The sequence below is a fragment of the Onychomys torridus genome, chromosome 5, assembly GCF_903995425.1.
Source record: "Onychomys torridus chromosome 5, mOncTor1.1, whole genome shotgun sequence".
In the NCBI taxonomy this organism is placed as follows: Eukaryota; Metazoa; Chordata; class Mammalia; order Rodentia; family Cricetidae; genus Onychomys; species Onychomys torridus.
Window position 1 is genome coordinate 121,952,339 of NC_050447.1, and position 9,428 is coordinate 121,961,766.

General features: G+C 38.9%; 1 pseudogene; it reads left to right on the forward strand.

Annotated features, from left to right (window-relative positions):
- Positions 1-332: 332 nt before the first annotated feature.
- LOC118584675 lies at positions 333-8,662 on the forward strand (annotated as a pseudogene).
- Positions 8,663-9,428: the final 766 nt, after the last annotated feature.

Genomic DNA, 9,428 nt, shown 5'->3' on the forward strand with positions numbered 1-9,428 from the left:
AAGGAAGAGGAACAACAGGAGGAAGAACTTACAGGCATAAAGATTGGAAAGGAGGCCAGATGTGATGGTAGATATCTATGATCACAGTACTTGGGAGACTGAGGTAGGAGAATTTTTAATTTGAAACTAGCCTGATCTGGGTGACATACATAGTGAGCCCCTGTGCTGTGGGATGTCCTGTATGTTGTGAATATATGTTGCTATGATTGATTGATAAATAAAATGCTGATTGGCCAGTAGCCAGGCAGGAAGTATAGGATAGGCGGGACAGAGAAGAGAGGCTGGGAAGTGGAAGTCTGAGGTAGACACCAGCCTGCCATCCAGGAAGCAACATGTACGGCAACAGGTAAAGCCACAGAGCATGTGGTGACATATAGATTAACAGAAATGGGCTGAGTTTAAGTATAAGAGCTAGACAATTGTAGGCCTGAGCTAATGGCTGAGCAGTTTAATTAATATGAGCTTCTGAGTGATTATTTTATAAGTGGTAGTGGGGTCCATGGGGCTCAGCAGGACTGGAGAAAACTCCAGCTACAACCCTGTCTTACAGAAATTAAAAAAAAAAAATACTACACACACACACACACAAAAGTTAGAAACAGAAAGAAAAAACTATCCTCATTCACAGATTACATGATTCTATGTGATACAATAATCTTAAGAATTTTCCCCCAAGTATTACCAGAACTAATCAATGAGATTAGCAAGGTGACAAAAATACATGAACAACTGTGTCCTACTAATTTTTAAAAAGAATTTTGTTTACACTGGGTTCAAAATAGATAGGACAAGAATAAATTTAACAAATCTGAGGCTTATATATTGAAAACTACAAAACACAGATGAAACAGAAAATATATAAATAAATGAAGAAGTAATTCCAAGTTTGCTAAGATGGCAATTACAGAGGCTGGGTATAGTGGCACCCTCCTATAATCCCAGCACTCTGTAGGCAGAGGCAGAGGCAGGCACATCTCTGTGAGTTCAAGGCCAGTCTGGTCTAGATAGTGAGTTCCAGGTCAGTCAGGGAGACACAGAGACTCTGCCTAAAAGGAAAAAATAAAAAAGGTTGTAATTACAATTCATGTCAAATCTCACTCACTTATGGTGACTGTCTAATTTGTGAAGAATGCCACTGATATACAGATGGAGAGTGAACTAAATATTAGGAACATTTTTAATGTTATTAATTCTTCCAGTCCATGAATGTGGAATGACTACATGGTAGTTTGAATGAGAATACCCTTCCCACATAAGCTCATATATTTAAATATGTGGTCACCAGTTGATGGAACTGTTTCAGAAGTGTGGTGATCTGAATAGAAATGTCCCCAATAGGCTCATATATTTGAATGCTTGGTCATTAGGGAGTGGCACTACTTGACAGATTAGGAGGTGTGACCTTGGGTTATGTGAGGCTTTGCTGGAGGAAGCATGTCACTGGGGGTAAGGTATGAGGTTTCAAATGCTCAAGTCAGGCACAGTGTGTCTCTCTCCTTCCTGCTGTTTGTGAGTCAGGATGTAGAACTCTCAGCTTCTCCAATACCATGTCTACCTGAGTGCCACCATGCTTCCCACCATGATGATAATGGACTAAATCTCTGAAACTGGAAGCCAGCCCCAATTAAATGCTTTCTTTTATAAGATTTGCTGTGGGGGAGCTGGAAAGATGGCTCAGTGGTTCAGAGCACTGACTGTTCTTCCAGAGGTTCTGAGGTCAATTCCCAGAACACACATGGTGGCTCATAACTCTAGTTCCAGGGGACCCAATACCCTCACACAGACGTACATGCAGGCAAAACACCAATGCACACAAATAAAAATAAATTTTTTTTAAAAAGTTGCTGTGGTCATGGTGTCTTTTCACAGCAATAGAACATTGTCTAAGACAGGAAGGCTTAGAAGGTGTGAACTTTTTGGAAGAGGTATGTCACTGGGGATGGTTTTGAGGTTTCAAAAACTCATGCCATTCCGAGTTAACTCTGTTTCTTGGTTGTTGTCTCAAGATGTTAGCTCTCAGATACTACACCAGCCAATACTGCCTGCTGCCATGCTCACCACAATGATGACCATGGACTCACCCTTTCTTCTATAAGTTGCCTTGCTTGGTTCTGGTGCTTTGTTACAGCAGTAGAAAAGTAAAACAGACTATTTGTATGTTTTTATCATCAATTTTTTTACTATAAAGTATCCATGCTTCAATTAAATTTATTTCTAGTTATTTTTGTAGGTGTTACAAATAAGACAGCTTTTCTTTCTTGGGTAATTCACTATTAGCATCTAGCAATGCTATCAATTTTTCTATATTGATTTTGTACTCTTTTAACAGAATCTTTGGGAGTTTCTATCTATAACATCCACCTCATCTTCCAATAGTAAAAATTTTACTTCCTCCTTTTCAGTTCAGATGTGTAGCTGGAGTTTTTCTGTGTCCTGCCTGGCCCATGGTCAGGACAAACCTCTCACCCACTGGTCCTACAGCCACTTGGACCCAAGTAAACACACAGAGACTTATATGACTTATAAACTGTATGGCCATGGCAGGCTTCTTGCTATCTAGTTCTTATGTCTTAAATTAACCCATTTCTATTAACCTATAAGTTGCCACGTGGCATGTGGCTTTACTTTAAATCTTGCTTCTCATGGCTGCAGTGTATGGCAGCGTCTCCTGACTCAGTCTTCCACTTCCCAGAATCCTCCTCTCTTCTTATCCTGCCTATACTATACTTCCTGCCTGGCTACTGGCCAATCAGCATTTTATTTATCAACCAATCAGAGCAACACATTCACAACATACAGAAAGACATCCCCAGCACAGATGTCTTCTATTTCTTTCTCTTGCTTTATTGTTTTGGCTAGATGTACAGCATTTTCAATAAAGATGGCAAAAATGGATTCGTCCTATTCTTGATCTTCAAAGAAAAAGCTAGAAGCTTGTCCCATTTGGTGCATTAGCTATAAGCTTGTTGTATATGACACTATATATAGTTATATTCCTCCTAAATTAATTCATTCTGGATTTAATTATAAATGTATAATGCCATTTCTACATGTACCAAATAATAATATGGTTTTTGTCTTTCATTAATGTGCTGTCATACTTATTGATTTGCATTATGTTAAACCATCTTTGAAACCCTGGAATGAATTCCACTTGATCATGGTGGAAAACTATTTTATTGTGCTTTTGGATTTGGTTTTCTGGTTTTACTGAGTTCTGAACCCATGTTCATAAGTACACTGATCATTAAGTGTCTTTGTATAGTTTTACTATATTGGTAATTCTGGTCCTGAAGAATGAGTTTGGAAGAATACCTTCTTTTTCCACTTCATATACTTTTGAAAAGAATGAGTTCACGCCAGGTGATGGTGGTGCACACCTTTAATCCCAGCACTCAGAAGGCTGAGGCAGGCAGATATCTGTGAGTTCGAGGCCAACCTGGACTACAGAGTGAGTTCTAGGAAAGGCGCAAAGCTACACAGAGAAACTCTGTCTGGGGGAAAAAAAAAAGAGTTCACATTAGTTCTTCAATGTTTAGTGGATTTTAGTAGTGAAGGCTTTTTATTTGGGTGGGGAGACCTTATTGCTGATTCCATTTTATTGATCTTTGGTCTGTTTAGGGTTTTCTATACCATTTTAATATCATAAATTCTGTACATTTCTTCTAAGATATCAACTATGTTTAGCTATTCACAACTATCTCTCCATTTCTGCATATCAATTGTAACAGCTCCTTTATTTCCTCTGATTCTGAGTACTGTTGTGTCCCCTTCCATACTTCCAGCTTGTTCATTTTATTTGCTTGTTAAACTAGGTCTTCGTTTGTTTCTGCTCTAATCTTTATTATTTCTTTCCCTTTACCAATCTGGAGATTATTCTCTTTTAGTTACTTTAGGTGTAACAATTAGTTGAGATCTTTTTGCTTTCATGACATAGATACTGATCACTATAAACTCCTGTTAATACTATTTGTTTTAGTATGTGATTACCATTTTTGTTTGGTGAAATTTTAAATTTTCTTAATATCTTCCTTATTCTATTGTGTGTGCTTGTATAGTTTGTAACATCTTTGTTATTATCTCATTTTATTTCATTATGGTTGACAAAGACATGACTTCCAACTTTTGCTGGCCATCTGTTTTGTAAACTACCATGTTATCTACTCTGGAGAATGTTTTATATTCTACTGAGAATGTGTATTCAGCAGGTTTGGGATGGAACAGTCTGTAAATGTATTGTTTGGTTTGGAGTGGTTTAACACTATTTGGTGCATTTTGGTCTAAGTAATCTAGATTATTAAAAGTTCCCCTATTGTCTTAAGTGATCTATTTCCTTACTATTTGTGTATCTGAATGTTCTGATACCAAATTCATTTATATTCAGAGATACATTTTGGGGTTATTTCCTCTCACCAAATTGATCCTTTTAGCATTTACAGCTTCCTCACTCCTTGTGATTTTCTATTCTCAATCAAGTAGGTTCCTTCTTGCTTTCTTTTTCTATTCATATGGGACACTTTTTTCACAACCACAAACCCTTCAGTTTCTGTCCTTAAGTTTCTTAAGCAGCATATATTTGAATCCTGTGATTCTTATCCACTTAGTAACTTACATTTCATTATCAGGTCAGTCTCTGCTGTTGCTGTTTTGTTGTTTTCTATTTGGATAGTAGTTTCTATCTTCCTCACTCTCTTCTTTTCATAGCCTTCCCGTGGTGAGGTCATTTTACTAAGCAAGGTATTTCAGATTCCTTGCTTCTTTTTGTTGGATTTTTTTATTTTTATTTTTTTGATATATATGTGTATTAGATTTTTACTTTATGGATGAGACTTACAGAACTCTTAAAATTATAACCTATGTTGAAACGATAGGAGCACAGCATCAATTATTAAGGAAAAGAAACCCAGATATCATCAAAAAAAGTAACTTGGCTATCAAGATGGCTATGGGTAAAGATGTTTGCTGCCCAGCCTGATAGCCTGAGTTCAAGTCCCAGAACTCACATGTAAAGAGAACTGCAAGTTGTTCTGCCCCCAACAAATGTGCATACACTCATACAAAATTACTAAGAAGAAATCTCTTCCATCCTTTGCTCCCCATATTTTGAATTTTTCATCTTTATGCACTACCTATTGTTTACGTACTATCTTCAGTATTCATACTTAAGTACTGTTTATATACCATGATACTAGATTATTTTGAATGTCCAGACCCTTCCCAGTGATTTTTAAGTTCTAACTCTTCAGCATCTTTCAGTATAATTTATTTGGGGACAGGCTAGGAATGCTAGTGACAAATTCTAATTGGTGCCTGGGATTATTTTTCTTTCACTTATAAAAGATAGCTTTATTAGGTGTAGTAGTTTTCCTTTACCAGGGTAAGTTATTTTTTATTAGGTAGTATTATTTCCTTCTTGGGTCTCTGAGGGAGTTGAAGATCAGTTAGTTATAGTTATAATTATCTTTGTTAAGAATTTCAGAAAAATTCACTAAGAGCTGTAAGTGTATAAATTTGAAAGACGTTATAAGACAGTTCCGTTAGTAATATAAGTTAGGATAGAAAGTGAATCAGGTACATTTTGGACTTACCAAAATAGGATAGATAATGGAATTATTTTCTCTGAATTTGTTAAATGCAAATGGACTAGACATTGTTTAGGTATTTATTGTTTGTATCTATAGTTATTGTACTTTTGTATATAGTTTTTCTTATATTAGTTATAACTTTTTTCCTTTTTTTATTAAAATAGAAATGGGGAAATACAGTGATATTTTATTTGTATTTAAATGTGATTTTATTTGTATGTCAATAAAGTTGCCCTGAGGTCAGAGCAAGCCAGAGCAGAAGCTGGATGGTGGTGGTGCACGCCTTTAATCCCAGCACTTGGGAGGCAGAGCTAGGTAGATCTCTGTGTGTTCAAGGATGCAGCCAGCATGGCAGACACACGCCTTTAAGACCTGGAGGTCTGTACAGACAGGCAGTGATGAGGTCATATGGCTGAGTTTACAACCAATGAGAGAACAGATAGTCTATAAAAAAGACAGGACACACAGAAGTAGCTCTCTTGCAGAGAGAAAAGTCAGCAGAAGCAGTGAAGGGTAAGGTTCTCAGCTATAGCTCTGACCTCTTGGTTTTAACTGGCTCTGTGTTTCTTATTTAACAAGACGGTTACATCTACATTTTTGAGTAATCATCCCAAATCTTTAGTAATTTAACCACACCACCCCCCTTCAATCTTAAAATATTCTCTCTTCAAGTTGTTTTATTCTGCTGCCTATTTTTATTGTTTAACCAAGTACAATTTTCTTGTAGCTCATTTACTTTAAAAGTTGAAAGCTCAAATCTGCCATTTTCTGTACTTGAAATTGAAGATGCTCCCGCTCCTTCTACCTCTGCAGATAAAATGGAGAGTCTGGATGTGGATAATGAAGCTAAGAAACTACTGGGATTAGGACAGAAACATCTGGTGATGGGGGACATTGCATTGGCTGTTAATGCATTCCAGGAAGCAGCTAGTCTTCTAGGTAAGAAGTATGGAGAAACAGCTAATGAGTGTGGAGAAGCCTCCATTTTTTATGGGAAGTCACTTTTGGGGTTGGCCAGAATGGAGAATGGAGTGTTGGGAAATGCCTTGGGAGGAGTGCATGTAGAAGAGGAAGAAGGAAAAACAGAAGATGATAATGTAGATGAGGAAGCAAGGGAAGAGTTGAGAAAACAGGTTTATGATGCCATGGAAGAAAAAAAGCCAAAAAAGCAGAAGGCAAGTCTCTGTCAAAGCCTGAAACTGATACAGAACAGGAAAGTGAAGTGGAGAAGGGTGGAAGAGAAGATATGGATATAAGTGAGCCTGCAGAGAAGCTATAGGAAAAAGTTGAATCAACTTCAAAGCAGTAACTAAACCCTCTGGAGAGGCAAAGAAGCAACAATACCAGGAGTGAATGAAGCTGAGGTCACTTCTGGGAAGACAGAACAGGAATCATTGTGTACTGAGGAAGGAAAATCAATTTCTGGAGCTTATGTTCAAAATCAAGAATGCAGAGAAACAGTGCATCACGGGGAGGGAGAGGAAATAAGCATAGAGAAAAATCCAAAAGAAACTTCAGAAGATCAGCCTGTTGGGGCTCCAGAAAAGCAGGGTACTTCAATGAAGGTAGAAGATGAAACAATAGCCCCCATGGTCAAATCAGTGAACATGGGTGGGGAGGAACCAAAGGATCAGGCAGCTGCCTCTGAGAGTGAAATAGGAAAGGCTGTTCTTGAGGAACTGTCAGGGCAAGATGTCAAAGTGTCACCAGTGGTGGCTGCAGAGGCTGAATCAGATGTCTCTGAAAAGCCAAGGCAGATTACAGTTCTTCCCAACAATGGTTCAGTTGATGGTCCATCAGCTGCAGATCATACTCCTGGTGAACCACAGATTTCTGCAGAAAGACTGACAGAGATTAAAGATGGCTCAAGTGTAGAGGAGGTCAAGGTAGAGCTGGTCCCTAAGCAGGAGGAAACTATGCTATCTGTAGAAGAGTCTGAGGCAGCTGGAGATGGGGTTGAGACCAAAGTAGCCCAGAGGGCCACAGATAAGGCACCTGAAGACAAATTTAAGATAGCTGCTAATGAAGAGACACAAGAGAGATGAACAGATGAAAGAGGGTGAAGAAACTGAAGGCTCAGAGGAAGAAGACAAAGAAAATGACAAGGCTAAAGAAACACCAAATGAATCAGTTCTTGAAAACTAGTCTCTTCAAGAAAATGAAGGAGATTGGGAACCTAGAGCTTGCCTGGGATATGCTGGATTTAGCAAAGATCTTTTTTTTTTTTTTTAGCTGAGGATCAAACCCAGGGCCTTGCGCTTGCTAGGCAAGTGCTCTACCACTGAGCTAAATCCCCAACCGCAAAGATCATTTTTAAAAGGCAAGAAACAAAGGAAGCCCAGCTTTATGCTGCACAAGCCCATCTTAAACTTGGAGAAGTTAATGTTGAGTCTGAGAATTATGTCCAAGCTGTGGCGGAGTGCCAGGCTTGCCTAAGCCTCCAAGAACAATATTTGGAAGCCCATGATTGTCTCCTTGCAGAGACTCACTACCAGTTGGGTTTGGCCTATGGCTACAACTCTCAGTATGATGAGGCAGTGGCAGAGTTTGGCAAATCTATTGAAGTCATTGAAAAGAGAATGGCTGTACTAAATGAGCAGATGAAGGAGGCCGAAGGATATATACTGAATACGAGAAAGAAATTGAGGAACTGGAAGAACTGCTACCTGAAATTAGAGAAAAGATAGAAGATTCGCAGCAGGGTGGAAATGTAGCTGAACTGGCCTTGAAAGCTACTCTGGCGGTGAGTTCTTCAGGTTTCACTTGTAGAGCAGGTGCCTCAGTCCCCATGATTGCCAGTAGAAAACCAACCAGTTGGTGCTTCCTCATCAAACTGTGTGACTGTTATTTCCCATCTTGTCAGAAAGAGGAAACCAGATGAAGAGAGCCCCCAGAAAGATGATGCAAAGAAAGCCAAACAGGAGCCTGAGCTGAATGGAGGGAGTGGGGATGCTGTCGCCAGTGGGAATGACGGTCTAGAAAGCTTGGAGGCTGAGGCTGAGAATCAGGCTGAAAGCCTGGCAACAACAGAAGGGACAGTGAAGTTTACAGCTACAGTTGAAGGCACTGCATGTTAAGAGAGAACAGAACCTTTCTCCCGAGGGAAAGTGACATAATGTATTTTTTCACTTTTGGGGATTTTTTTTTATAACTTCAATGAAGATTGTAGGCAACCAAAAAAAAAAAAAAAATTGAAAGCTCACACTTATCAGTTGCTAAATAAATGGTCAATTCTGGTGCCCATTTTATTAGTCATTCCAGAAAGTTCTTGATGTCTGTTGGCATGCAATGTCAGTCACATGTGAAAGATTGAGGCTTCCATTCTTATTTTAACAATCTGGTCTTATTAGTGCCTGATGTTCCACAAGCAGCAGGCTAATTCTTAACTTGTAGTCACTTCTGCTTCAGTACTAACTGGTACCTTCAGTAGTTTTCAGTAGTCTCAAACCATCAGAGGCCACCTGACGCTCCTTTGTTCCAATGAGCAGTTATGGAATGTAACACAAATCTTAAAAGGTCTTAATAAAAAGAAACAAAAAAAAAAAAATGGGAGCCAGATATTGGGGTGAAAGCTGAAAGATCAGAGAAATAGGACAAGTCACAGCCAACTTAGTTTGCTAACTCCTCAGCCTATTCTGTTTCCATGAATCCTCAGACTGTAAGTCCTCACCCGAGGGTCTCAGTTGAACTGCTGCTTAGTTCCCACCCCCTCACACCTTATAAACTATTCTCCACCCAGCCATGTCACTTCCTGGGATTAAAGGTGTGTGTGTGCTTTCCAAGCAAGCAAAGGTATCAGATCTCAAGTGCTGGGCTTAAAGGTGTGGTCTTTAATTCGGAGAT